General features: G+C 37.0%; 1 protein-coding gene across 11 annotated transcripts in view; it reads right to left on the reverse strand.

Moving 5' to 3' along the window:
- Window positions 1–15,113, reverse strand: part of NCOA1 (nuclear receptor coactivator 1) — a 253,867-nt gene that overhangs the window by 116,527 nt on the left and 122,227 nt on the right. For 10 of the 11 annotated variants that reach the window (XM_021085899.1, XM_021085898.1, XM_021085907.1 and 7 more), the window contains one exon: window positions 129–285. The gene's annotated coding sequence lies outside the window, so the exon portion shown is untranslated. Of the gene's footprint in view, window positions 1–128; window positions 292–15,113 lie in introns of those variants that run through there. The other variant, XM_021085908.1, reaches the window with a different exon arrangement.

Here is a 15,113-nt window from a genome sequence, read left to right on the forward strand (position 1 = left end):
CGGTGGCTACAGCTCCGATTCGGCCCCTAGCCTGGGGACCTCCATAGGCCGTGAGAGGGGGCTCGAGAAAAGGCAAAAAGACAAAACAAACAAACAAACAAACAAAAAAACAGAGCTACAATTCCTACCTGAGGGACTTCTTTGTTCATAATGAGTCCTCAAAACAGATGTGGTCAAATCTAGCGCTCCAGAGGGTGGCTTCCAAGGGAATGGGGTAGTTTTGTTCTCCAGAGATGGCTCTGATCTCTTCACTCTTACCTCATTTAAGGACAATTATGCAAACAACTAAAACAAAAGAGAAGAAAAAATAAAAGCAGAAAGGAGGTTAGACTGTCATTTTATTCTCTAAGAAATGATAAAGGTCAAAAATGCTAGGTAAAAAAAGAAAATACAACTTTTCAGGCCAAACAGAAAAATATTTCCAAAAGATGATGGATGAAGATCTGATTTTACAGCTGAAGGCCTTCTGGTAACTAAATATATATTCCTATTTAAGACTGCTGCTTAGGTAATACATAATTACATTCTGCCCTTAATCTCCTGAGACTCTATTTATATGGGCCTTTAAAATTTTATTTTCTAGCTGCATTTGAATGTTTATCTGTCTACCTATAAATTCTGATTTTTAATGTTTTCAATTTGCATTTAATTCTTTAATTTCTGTAGTATTTCTCACTATGGTTCTTTTTTTTTGTCTTTTTAGGGCTGCACCCATGGTATAAGGAAGTTCCCAGGCTAAGGGTCTAATTGGAGCTATAGCCACTGGCCTATGCCTCAGCCACAGCAATGCAGGATCTGAGCCACATCTGCAACATACACCACAGCTTACAGCAATGCTGTATTCTTTAACCCACTGAGCAAGGCCAGGGATCGAACCTACGTCCTCATGGATACTAGTTGGGTTTGTTACTGCTGAGCCACAATAGGAACTTCTTCACTATGTATTAAAGTTACTATGGTATTTTATTTTAAAATCCTTTATGGAAAAAGTTTATAAACATTTTATATTCATAATATTTAAAGATAAAATTCATTAAGCTCTGGTTCCAGCAAAGATGAACTATTCTGTATTGGACTAATTTGCCCACAAATAACAATGATTAACTCCAGACAAAATAAAAATAACTATTGAAAGGTGCTGAAAAGCAACCAAAAGCAGGTAGAAATTTAGTGTACTGACAGTTGAAACAAAGGAATTATACTGGATAATATCTACACACATATAAGACATTCCCTTAAAAGAATTCTTCCCAGTATATCCCTTAAATGCTGGGGTGCTAGACCTGTGGGAGAAAAATCACTGTTTTATTGGCTCGAGACATTAGAGAATGTAGATCAGGGTTGAGAGAAAGCTGGTTAATAGGAGGAGAAAATCATGGTGAGAAGGACAGTACAGTGAGTGGATGGGGGACCTTAAAACTGTAAACAAATGTTCCTCAAATCCCAGAACTGCTCATGCACGAGGAGACTCCAGGTAGCCCTATATAACCACACCTCACCAAGATTCCCTCTCACTATATATAACCACACACTCCTTACTCTCCTTTCTTAATTCCTAGCAACTACTTAATCTGTTCTCTATTTCTATAATTTTGTCACTTTGAGAACATTACAAAAATTGAATGAAATAGTATGGAAACATTTTGTATTGGCTTTTTTCACTCAGTATAATGCCCCTGAGATCCATCCAACTTTTGCATATATAAATAGTTTGTTGCTTTTTATTGGTCCATGGTTTCTTTTTCACTATTCACCACTGAAGTCCATTTGGGCTGTTTTCAGTTTGGGGCTATTGTGAATAAAGCTGCTATAAATATTTGTGTCTAGGCCTTTTTTGTCTAAATATAAATTTTAATTTCTCTAGGCCACACACCCAGAAATGCAATTGGGTTGTATGGTAAGTTATATTTACTAGCCAGTAATTCAGTTGTCTACAAGAACAAAAATCAATACTCTTCATAAGAAGATAATTATCTATAACATTATCCACAATATCCAGTACACAATAAAAAATTACTAAACATGCAAAGAAGCTAGAAATTATAACCCAAGATCAGGAAAAAAATGGTGAATAGAAACTTAGATGTTAAAGCAGTTACTATAAGTATGTTCAAGATGATATAGTAAGTGAACAACTGAGAAATACTGGTAGCAAATGGAAATTATAAAATAGAAGTAAATGGAAATTTAAGAGCTAGATAGTTTAATATGAAAAAAATTTTAGGAGTTCCCATAATGGATCAGCGGTTAATGAACCTGACTAGCATCCATGAGGATACAGGTTCAATCCCTGGCCTCGCTCAGTGGGTTAGGGATCTGGTGCTGCTCTGGGCTGTGGTATAGGTCACAGACACAGCTCAGATTCCAAGTTGCTGTGGCTGTGGTGTAGGCCAGCAGGTGTAGCTCCGACTGGACCCCTAGCCTGGGAACCTCCATATGCCGCAGATACGGCCCTAAGACGACAACAAAATTTTTTTTAATTCTCTGGATAGGCCAAATAGTAGATCTGAGATGGCACAAAAACAAGTCAGTAAACTTGAAGTCAAAACAATACCAATATGAAAAAATTAATATTAAAAATTTATTTTTTGAAAGTAAAAAATTATTAATACTTAAGCAAGATTGAATAAGAAAAATGAAAGACAACACAAATAGAAGAGATATCACTTCAGGTCCTACAAATATAATGTTCCAAAACAAATAATGCAAATTAACTCAGTAACTGAGATAAAATGAAAAATTCCTTGAAAAACACAAATTACTGAAACAACCACAAAAACAAACAGAATATTATCTACTAAAGAAATTCAATTATAAACAATATTTCTGGCCCAGATGGCTTCACTGGTGGGGTCTATAAAGCACTTAAGTAACAAAAACAATTTTACACTTTTTCCAAAAAATAAAAGAGAGGGACAGCCTCACCAGGCAAGCAAAGATATGACTGGAAAAGAAAATCAGTTTCATGAATAGAGATGCAAAATAGCAAACTGAATCCAATAATACATAAGAAGGACAATAAACCATTAACAGAATAAAAAGCATATAAATATTTTAATAGGTAGGCCCAGAAAAACATATGACAAAATTCAGTAGCCATTTATGATAAAATTCTCAGCAAGCTAAAAATTAAAGGTAACTCCTTCAATCTGATACAGAAGATCAATGAAAAAGCTACAGCTAGTAGTTCATATATTGGGGAAATATTGGGAGTTCTCCTGCTACTGGGAACAAGGAAAGAATGTTCACTCCAGCCACTTCTTTTCATTACTGTAATGGATGCACAGTGCAATAAGTCAAGAAAATGAAGTAAAAGGAAGTTTAGAAAAGAAGAACTAAAACCATCCTATTCAATTAAAAAAATTTGGTACAATAATTTTAAGGAATCTGAAAAATGATTACTAGAATTAATAAGTGATTTGACAAAGTTGTAGGATACAAGGTGAGTATATAAAAATCAATTATATTTCTATACAACCACAGGAAAAAACTGGAAAATAAAACAATTTATAATGGCATCAAAAAAAAATACTTTGGAATTTATTAACAAAAGATAAACAAGACCTATACTTAAAATTATAAAACATTTCTGAAACTAAAAAAGAGCAAAAAAAAAAGTGATTGAATATTTTTCATTGGTTCACCAAGACTCAATAGCATTAAAATATAAATTTTGCCCAAAATTAATTCATACATTCAAAAATAAAATTAATGGTTTACTTTATGCATATCTAGTACATTTTACTATCAATGAATACAAATCTATTTTTGTATTGTTTTATAATATACTTATGTGGGGCTTTTAATTCTTATTTTAGGCTTTTGCTTTTTAAATAAAAATTATGTTCTTTCTTTTTGAGACTCCTAGTAATAGGAAGTTTAACTTTGTGTTTGTGGTCTCTGTTCCACAGGCTGCACAATTATAGTTCTTCTGGCTTCTGGTGTCTGTCCCCTGGTGGTTGAGACTGGTCTAGGGGCTTGTACAGGCTTCCTAGTGGCTGGTACTGGTGCCTGCCCACTGGTAGGTGGAGTGGGTCTTGTCCCTCTGGTGGGCAGGGCCATGTCAAGGGGTGTGTTTGGAGATGGCTGTGGGCTCAAGAAGACTTTAGGCAGCCTTTCTGCTGATGAGCAGGGCTGTGTTCCTACCCCCCTGGTTGTTTGGCCTGAGCCGTCCCAGCACTGGAGCCTGCAGGTTGTTGGGTGGGGCCAGATCTCAGTGCCAAAATGGTGACCTCCAAGAGAGCTCATGTGGATGAATACTCTCCAGGGCCTCCACCACCAGCGTCTGTGTCCCCAAAGTGAGTCACCCCTGCCTCCCCAGGAGACCATCCAAGACCAGCAGGTAGGTCTTACCCAGGCTCCTATGGAGTCACTGCTTTGCCCTGGGTCCTAAGTACATGGAACCTTGTGCCCACCCTCCAAGAGTGGAGCCTCTGTCCTGCGGCTCCTGCTCTCAAGACCTGCTGGACTTCAAAGCCGAATGCTCTAGGGCTCCTCCTACCAATGGCCAGATCCCCAGGCTAAGGAGCCTGATGTGAGGTTCAGAGCTCTCACTCCTGTGTGAGAACCTCTACAACACATTTTCCAGTTTGTGGGTTTACCCACCTAGTGGGGGATGGGATTTGATTATATCTCATAATCTCAATCCCTCCTACCATCTTATTGTTGTTTGTCTTTGGATGTAGAATATCTTTTTGGCAGGTTCCAGTCTTTTCTGTCAATGGTTACTCGCGTCAGTTGTGACTGTGGTGTTTTTGTGAGAGGAGGTAAGCTAAAGTCTTTCTACTCTGCCATCTTGTCTCCCTCTCCTAGTAACAGGAAGTTGACTTTCCTGGACCCTCCTATTTATTTTATCTTCTGTTTATCACTTCTTTGTCTTTTTGCTTTATTTTCTAAGAAGATTTTCCATAACTTATTACCTAAACTTTTATTGAGTGTTTTTTCTGCTATATATTCTTAAATTATGTGAATTCTCTGTTCTCTGAATGTTTTTTCTAAAATACCCTATTCCTGTTTTATGTATATAACATCCCATCTTTCTGCAGATATTTTATACACATACATATGATACACATGTATGTGCATATACCAAATATGCATATTTGTATATCTATATAAGGCTGGATGTGTATATACATGTGTGTGTTCACTCCATAAAATTTCTCAGTTGAATAGTCTGTTTTCTCCAAGTTGTTTATATTTTCTATTTGTTTTATTTTCATTTCTGCTAGTCACAGTGGATGCTTTCCTTAGCTGCCCAATGGTGTTTAGTTATTTGGGTATAAGAAGTTTATGGAAAGCTCTCATCATGTACATGGTGCTACTGACTGTGACCTTCACTGTAGGGCAATCTGGCCAGGCCCTTTGTTCTAGCACAAAAACTGATATGAGAAACCTGGTTCCCTTTATCTACCCCTTATCTGCTTACTCGTTCAACACCTGTATACATATAGTTTTAGAACTGTTAATCTGTACCTCATAAGGAATAGTTTTACCAACTAAAGGATAGTTCTTTCATAGGTCTTAGGTTTTTCTTCTTGCATTGGTCAGATTCTTCACCGAAGATTCTACCTGTTCCCTGCCTGGAGGATAAAGAACTCAGTTTGGGAAGCCAGTAATGGAGAAGCGAGCAAGGGCTCTCAGCATTCAAAATGTCAATGCTCATCTAATCCCCCTCCACCTTCAATGTGCTTGGTATCCAGAGGCCCTTTGTTTTAACCTAGAGAATATACTTCAGGTCTCCCATGTGTCAAGATGGGAGCAGGACATTAGTAAACAAGACCCAGACATCTGTTTCTTAGCTTTTAAATAATCCTTATTTCCATCCCCTTCCCTTCTTTACCTCCACTTTCAGAGTTATATGATACTTGTGCTGTCTAGGCCTCCTGAAGAGTCACCAGTGGAAATTCAATTGGTCCTTAGCTTTCTTCACTTAAAACAGAGCTTTCTGAGCTTTAATAAAATTCTTACCACTATTCCAGCTGTTTTCTATCTTTGAAAATTTTGCTATATTTTCTCCCATTTCCCTATATCTGATTTATGACTAAAACCAACAACCCTTACTGACTTTATTTTTGTTGTTGTTTAACTAAACTATAGTTTAAAGAAGGAACAATATTAAATATGTCCTCAACCTACCAATTTCTTTATTTTCAAATCTGTGTTACCATTTTTAATATTTTATTTATTTTCAATCTTCCTGTTATTTTGTAATCTTTTAAGGTCTTGTTTCAAGTATGTTATTAATACCTTTATCTTTTTGGAAATTTTTAAATCCACCATCCTTACATTCTTAAGAAAATTTAGCAACTGAAATTACTCAATAACATAAAGAATTATCTGCCAGAAACAGAATTAACAATAGGCAGCAAGGCCTATGCAATTAGGAAAGTTCAGAAAAAGAAACAGCTTTAGACCAATGGAACACCGTTCCATACACATACTGCTAACTGATATCATGGACAGTGACTTTGGGAAAGCAGAAATAAAAATAATCTATCTTCTATTATCTCATAAGGTAACAGTTGCTTAGTGTCAAGAAAAAATGTGGTCTAATGTTCTCTTTTCTGTAAGAAAATAAAAGAAACTCTCAAACTTCTAAGGGCAATAGATTTTCTCATCCATATACATTAAGGTAAGGTGTGATGAAAGTAACTTGTTTATACATCAATTGGTTTCATAAACTTAGTGCAGATTGAAAGTTATCTTTAGTATAAAGTAGCTCTAACTTTTCTTCTTTATGATATACTTTTTGTTGAGGAGAGAAAGGGATAATGTTAGCCAAAACTTCCAGTGTGCTTAGTTTAGCTATGCTATCATCCAGTCAGTAGTGGTCATTATAAATAAACCATTAACATTAGTAGCAATTATAAATTATTTTGGTTATTATTTTGGTTAAGATTCCAAAGTAACATCTGTGTTCTTATTAACTCTACCCCAAATAAACTTTAAGAAAGAAAAGGCACCTAAAAAATTGTGAAGAAACAAGTTTTTCTCCCTTGATTGAAAGATTTTTGTGAAAGAATGAAGAAAAAAATGATGCTAGCAGCTTTCCTATTAGTGATGACACAAGGGTCATACTCTGCAAATCAAAGACAAAGACGAATTAAATAAAATCCGAAATCAAGCCATCCATATTAATGTTAAAATATAATTTAAAGATATGTGTAAAGTTTATTTGCTTCTCCATTGCATAGAGTTGCTATTTCTTATTAACACTCTGTGAAGAAAAGGCTTAGGAAAAAAATGAAGACTTTAAAAAAATAATTTATTTTTTAATAGAATGACAATATTTACTTATTTTTCCTTGTTAATCTTTCATTTTTATTTTTTATTTATTTATTTATTTATTTATTTATTTGTCTTTTTTTTTGTCTTTTTTGTTGTTGTTGTTGTTGTTGTTGTTGCTATTTCTTGGGCCGCTTCCACGGCATATGGAGGTTCCCAGGCTAGGGGTCGAATCGGAGCTGTAGCCACCAGCCTACGCCAGAGCCACAGCAACGCGGGATCCGAGCCGCGTCTGCAACCTACACCACAGCTCACGGCAACGCCGGATCGTTAACCCACTGAGCAAGGGCAGGGACCGAACCCGCAACCTCATGGTTCCTAGTCGGATTCGTTAACCACTGCGCCACGACGGGAACTCCCTAATCTTTCATTTTTAAAAGGCTGACTTTATTGTTCTCATGATTACAAAATGCTTTTATGAAAATTTTGCACTCTCTCTCTAGAAAAAAACTTATTTCCGCACACATTTTGGGGGATGTCTTAAAAACCAGGGTAAATTCATGGGTGTTACAAGAAGAGAAAATATATCATGTTGGAAAGATATGAAAACGGTTGCTCTGTGAGAGGAGCAAGAGTTCCAAAAGGACGCTAGCTGGGAAGCAAATCTGGGTAAGTGGCAAGAATTCTATGAAGTTAGCATTAAAAGAACCATGACCCCAAGGAAATTCTTCATGCACACGTGCAAAAAGAGATAGGAAGAAAAATGTTCATGCTACCAATGTTTATAAGAGCAAAAAACAGTAATAGCACAGATTAGTGAACTGTGGGATACTGATACAATAAACCTTACACTAGTGAAATTGAATTAACTGAACTTTAGCTATTCACATCTGCCTACTGACCACATTCCCTTCTTACAAACGAGGTAATAATGTGTTACATTTGGACTCCCAGGAATTCCTGTTGTGGCTCAGTGGGTTAAGAACCTGACTACCATCCATGAGGATGCAGATTCGATACCTGGCCTCCTTCAGTGGGTAAGGATCTGGTGTTGCTGTGAGCTGAGTGTAGGTTGCAGATGTGGCCAGAAGCTGAAGCTCCAATTCAAACCCCAGCTTGGGAACTTCTACATGCCACAGACGCAGGCCTGCAAAAAATAAAATAGAGACTCTGGAACTCAACTTCATTATTAACTCTCTCACATTAATCTCTCCATGCATCAGTTTCCTCATCTACAGAGAGCAGAATAACACTTGTACCTACTCAAGAAGTATTAGGAGACTAAACATTTAATATTTTTAAGTTATTAAAAACAGTGCCTGGCACATGGTAAACACTGTTAAGTGTCTGATTAATAAATAGACCATAGCTAACCAAGTTTTAATATTTCTTCTACTCAGCAGCCCCCTTTCTAATAAATGCTGGCAGCCCTTAGTTTTTGCCAGACTTAGATATTATGCATTTCTTTAATTATCCATTTGAGTAAATACATATTCAGGGTGTTTTATATACTTTTACATAGCTTTTGTTTTTAGTTCTCATTCTGCTGCTACAGATATATTAATGCTTAAATTCTAAGTTTTAAAGTTAAAAAAATTTAAGTAGTGTAAGAAGCCAGTCTAGAATACCTTGTTATATCTTAATTTCTATTTTTTGCTGACCTTAAAACAAAGGTAGATTATAACCTTAAAACCAAAACTGTGTTGAACTGCCTGTATAATCAACTATTAAATCTAAAATATTAATGATTCAGAGTTCCCTTGTGGCTCAGCCAGTTAAGCATCTGGCATTTTCACTGCTGTGGCTCAAGTCACTGCTGTGGTGCATGTTCAATCCCTGGCCCTGGAACTTTTGCACTCCATGGCCCCCAAAATACTAATGACTCTTACATCTACTTTTCTGTTTACATTAAAGAGATAAATACTGAAAAGCCTAGATTAGTGGATTTCAATATGACTAATTCTGGATAGGGAATGAACATAACCGTTTTGAAGATAAGTTCTTTTTTTTTTTTAGGCCTGCACCAACAGCATATGGAAGTTCCCAGGCTAAGGGGTCGAATCAGAGCTACAGCTGCCAGTCTATACCACAGCCATGGCAACACGGGATCCAAGGCATGTCTGCAACCTACACCACAGCTCAAGGCAATGCCAGATCCCCAACCCATTGAGCAAGGCCAGGGATCAAACCCGCATCCTCATGGATACTAGTCAGATTTGTTTCCACTGTGCCACAATGGGAACTCCAGAAAAATTACTCTCAGAAGAATTCTTCTATTATTTTTACATTCAATTGTAAGTGCCATACCTGCAACCATCTGCCTATTTATTAAGGAGTTCCAAACTAAATTTCCTCATTTTTCTTTTCCTTGACTCCTTCCTATCCCCCCCTACCTCACCCCAAAAGGGGCACAATCACCAAGCCCTAGCTAGTATATCTCAAAAAAAAAAAAAATCATCAATCTACAGACATACAAATCCAATGTCCTATTCCTGCTTACACTTCTTCCATGAGGTTTTATCTCACATATAACAAAATCCAAAACTCACAACAAAACTACTCTCCCTATAGCACACTACACTTCAGCCACTTTCCTGACCTTGGTTCCTCTCTATTCCCCAATCCTTTCCCCCACTCCGAGGCCTTCTAAAAAAGAAATGGAAATAATCTAGACAGAAATAGTTTTATTATTTAACTTTACTGAGTATGTTTGGCTACCCTTGAGAGGTACAAGGAGATGGCCACTTCCCGCGGCATATGGAGGTTCCCAGGCTAGGGGTTTAATCGGAGCTGTAGCTGCCAAGCCTACGCCAGAGCTGCAGCAATGCGGGATCCGAGCTGCATCTGCAACCTACACCACAGCTCACAACAATGCCGGATCCTTAACCCACTGAGCAAGGCCAGGGATCGAACCCGCAACCTCATGGTTCCTAGTTGGATTTGTTAACCACTGCTCTATGATGGGAACTCCAGTAAAATGCTATTTTCTAACACATACAAAACCTGTATTGGGAGTTAAAATCGTATCTGAGCATTTTGCTATAGTGTTTTGGAAATTTAGAATAGCAGTTCTGATAGTCCTTGACATTTGCCTTCCAATTTGTAGAGCTGCTCTTTAGAAAAGAACTAAACTCCTCTAGTTGAGGTATTACATTTTATTTTTAGCTCTTTGAATGTGGACTCTCTGCAACACCCTGGTGTTCTCTCTTGCCTTGTGACAAAAACAGAGAGGTAAATTATGTTGCAGACTGATGCCACAGAAGTGGGCGTTCTTCAATTAGCAGATACTAATCTAGCAGTTTTACTACTTTCAACTTTCTTTTCTCCTTGTGTTCTTACCTTCAAAACTTTGCCTAGTCCTTTATATTACTAATCTTCTATACCTCCTCCCCCCTTGATACTCCTCTTGGATTTGTTTAGAAAGATTTGTAATAAATATCCTTTGACCAGTTTAATGGTCCTTATTCTTTTTGACCTTTTAACTAAACTGCTATTATTGAATTAGAACAAGTTCATTAATTCCACAAATTAACCTTTTAAAATGTTGTATACCAACTCTATGCCAATTTAAGGATATACACCTGGGGGCTTACAGTCCAGTGGGGGAGATAAACAGTAAACACAGTCACACAAACAAATATATAAATAAAAGTTGTGGAAAATGATAAGAAGAAAGAGTAGAAAGTGCTATGAAAATGTCATGGAGAGCTGAGAGCTGATTTTGATTAGTGGATTAAGAGAAGGAGAATTTTAGTTAAAGCTTGAACAATGAATAGAGATTGAGCAGGTGAAGAAGTGGAGATATTATTCACAGCAGAGAGTATATTGCAGGAATGTAGGCATCTTATAGCTAATAATGAGAAGTTCAAGATTAGTGAAAGAGGATAAGAGATTCTTCAAAGTTTTTACTGCACACATAGTATGAAATGATTCATTTCTGAAATAATTTTGGGATTAGGTTTTGCTTATTTGTGGTCTTGGCTCAGAGGTTACTCCTTACTCAATCTAAAGCAGCTCCCCTAATAACTCTGTACCTCAGTTTATCCAATTTTATGTACTGATCTTTTCTTCCCATTTGAATGTGAACGTTGAAGAGTAGGAACTTCATCTTTCTTGTTCAGTGCCAAACCCCAGCTATAAGACGCCTACATTTGTATATTCAGGCAACACCCCAAATTTAATGGGCCAAGAAGAAAACGCTCATCACTATTCCTCAAAGTCACCACTAAGCACACTGCTATCACTAGCAACCACAGTAGTATTTAGCAGCTCTCTAGTTTCATAGAACAGTTTAACCTAGCTTTCTTTGCATTTCCTATATTCAATTCATCGACAACGCCTGTTAATTCTTTCTCTTCCATGTCTATCAAATCTGCCTCTGGTTCGGTTTTTCAAAATCATCATTACACGCCACACTGTGAGCAATTCAAGTCTGAGGCGCTTCAGCAGCATGTCTAACCTCTACTCCTGGTCTGCCCACACAGTGCATCCTACTAAACAACTCCCCACGTCCCCATGTTCTAGTCACCATGCAACAATGCCTTTCCATAGTTTCCATAAAAAATTTGCACTCCCTTTATCTAGCATTCAAGGTCTCCTATTATCATGGCCTCTAATGACAAAGCTTAAAGATACAAGAGGCAAAAAGTGATTGAATTAAATGGAGAAAAACATACAATACAGTTGAAGAATTTAACGTTCCTCTCTCTGCAACTGACATAAGAAGCAGACTCCTCTGAAAAAAAAGCAATACTTAGAAAATCTGAATAGGATTACAACCCACCTTGACCTAAGTGACATTTTTAGAATACTATACCTCAAAACTGCAGAATACAAATTATTTTCAAGTGCATGTGGTACTTTCACTAAGAGGGACTATCTGGTAACAAGTCAAGATGAATTTAAAATAATTATACACATCAGAATGTGTTGTTGGAACAAAAATGAAATAAATTAAAAACTAGTTACAATAAGATTTAGGGAAAAAAATCCCAACTCCAAATGCTTAAAATTACATTTCTAAATAATTCATGAAATAAAAAAAATTTAAAAAGGAAAGAAAAAAGAAATTTGAAAATATTTCAAATGGAATTCAAATAAAAAATAAAGCAAAATTAGAGCTTTGAAAATATTATTTATTTATTTATTTATTTATTTTTGTCTTTTTGCTATTTCTTGGGCCGCTCCCACGGCATATGGAGGTTCCCAGGCTAGGGGTCGAATCGGAGCTGTAGCCACCAGCCTACGCCAGAGCCACAGCAACTCGGGATCCGAGCCGCGTCTGCAACCTACACCACAACCACAGCTCATGGCAATGCCGGATCGTTAACCCACTGAGCAAGGGCAGGGACCAAATCCCCAACCTCATGGTTCCTAGTCGGATTCGTTAACCACTGCGCCACGACGGGAAATCTGAAAATATTTTTTAAAAAATTATAAATCCCCAGGTAGGATGGCCACTGACATAGCTTCATTTTCCCTTCAACTATGTCTGAAATCACCATCCTTCAGCCACAATGGCTATCATCCCCCACTGCCAGCTTCCGGATCTTCTACACCAGGAGTAGGCAAACTGGTTTCTGGGCCAAATAGGGTCCACCACCTAGTTTTGTACGCCCCATGAGCCAAGAATGGTTTTTACTTTTTTTAATGGTTTTAAAAAATCAAAAGAATAATGTTTCATGACAAAAGAAAACTATAAGAAATTCAATTTCAAAGTCTATAAACAAAATTTTGTCAGAATACAATCATGTTCATTTGTTTACATATTATCTATGGCTGCTTTTGCATTGCACCAGCTTAGTTGAGTAGTTGCTGCATGACCAGCAATGCCTGAAGTATTACTATATGGTCCTTTACAGAAAAAGTCTGCCAACCCCTACTCTGTTCATATTCCTCTCCCCCTCCTTTCCTGTCAATTCATGCCTGTACCCCCAAAATCAGCTCAGAACTCACATATGAGAAATATCACTTTTACTTCTTTGAAAAATACCCTATTCAAAATCCTCTATATTGTTTTGTAAAGCACTAAGTACTTTTTATGTATTTGGTTTCCTAATTTAGCAGTAAGTTTTCTAAGAAAGGGATTGTACCTACCCTACCATTCATCAATACAATCTGTAGCAAAAGAGCTAAAGCTAAGGAAACACCTCTGTCTCCTAAAGTAAAGACCAAAGTGTGTGTGTGGGGGGGAATCAACTGGAAATTGAAAATGCATATATCCATTACTCTTTCTTTTTTTATTACAGAGAAAAACATTAACTTGTCTACCTTCTAAAAATAAGTGTTTATTTTCTTGGATTATAAAAATGAATCAAGGATAGGAAATAAAAATGTACTTAATTATCGACAAAATTTTTCTAAAATTAGTAATCTGTTTTGGCCTCATCTTTCCCCTAAATCAGTAGTTTTCAAATTTTTTGGATTGAAGGATCCTTTTACCCTTTAAAAGATTATCGAGAACTCCAATGAGGTTTTATTTATGTGAGTTATCAGTATTTATTATATTATAAATTACCTTTAAACTGAGAAATTTTTAGGATATTTACTAGCCCTTTAGTAACCCTTTTATTTCTTTACCACGAATACGAACACTAAAGGCAATAACCTCATACACTGCCTTGATTACTAGTGAGTCACCAGCTTTGCCTGCCATTATTTTTGTACTCCCAGTGCAAATATCTACACATTATAAAAGGCAATTAACACTTTAACACTTCAGTATTTTTTTTTTAATAAAACAGTTTTGATGTTGTAGACTCTATGAAAGGTCTTAGGGACCTTGTTATACATTGACTTGTGGCCCCCAAATTTGCATGTTGATGCCCTAACCTGCCCCCCATTTGACTGGAGATAAGGCCTTTAAGAAGATCTTAAGATTAAATAATATCATAAGGGTGGGGCCGCAACTTAATAGGATTAGTGCCCTTACAAGAAGAGGAAGAGACACAAGGAGTACACAGAAGAGAAGTCATGAGAAGGCTCAGCAAAAGGTGATCTTGTGTAAGTTGGGAGGAAAGGCTTTAGCAGAAATGAACCATAGAGCACCTTTATATTGGAGTCCAACACCTAGAACACTGAGAAAATTAACTTGTGTTATTTAAGGCACCAAGTCTATGGCATTTTGTTATGGCAACCCAAGCAGAACCCCAAGAGCCCACAGACCATATTTGGGGAATTTTTGCTCTAGATGTATACTTATTACCTCTTTTTTTGCTCTTAAGGAAGAAGGCAAAGATCCCTTCAAAGAAGAAGATCTGGAGTTCCCATTGTGGCTCAGTGCTAATGAACCTGACTAGTATCCATGAGGATATGAGTTCAATCCCTGGCCTTGCTCAGTGGGTTAAGGATCCGGTGTTGCTGTGAGCTATGGTGTAGGTCACAGACATGGCTCAGATCCTGCAATGCTGTGGCTGTGTCACAGGCTAGCAGCTGTAGCTCGGATTTGACCCCTAGCCTGGGAACTTCCATATGCCACACATGTGGCCCTAAAAAAAGAAAAAGATAATGGAGCCTACAAAGGAAAATAAGATGATATCCAAGAACACTGAAGAACTGAAATTCTCCCATAAAAATGGAAAAAATAAGAAAGTTTAACTGATAATCCACAGAATCTGGGCTTTCCCATCAATCTATACCTAGATCTCCCAAATCCCATGTTACTTAGACTTTACTGTGAAGTTTAAACTATACCCTTACTATATCACTGTTGTGAACTGTCATCTCTAATTCCTTTTAAACCCTTTGAACTCTTATCTCTTGTTTGATCTTCTAGAATTTGGCAAGGGATATTTACAATAAACCTTCTGCCAACCTTAAGAGCAATATTCTCTTCTGAGCTTTCAGAAACATTCCAAGAAACTGTACTCTACTGGTTGTCAACTCTA

This window comes from Sus scrofa, chromosome 3 (genome assembly GCF_000003025.6).
Source record: "Sus scrofa isolate TJ Tabasco breed Duroc chromosome 3, Sscrofa11.1, whole genome shotgun sequence".
Lineage (NCBI taxonomy): Eukaryota > Metazoa > Chordata > Mammalia > Artiodactyla > Suidae > Sus > Sus scrofa.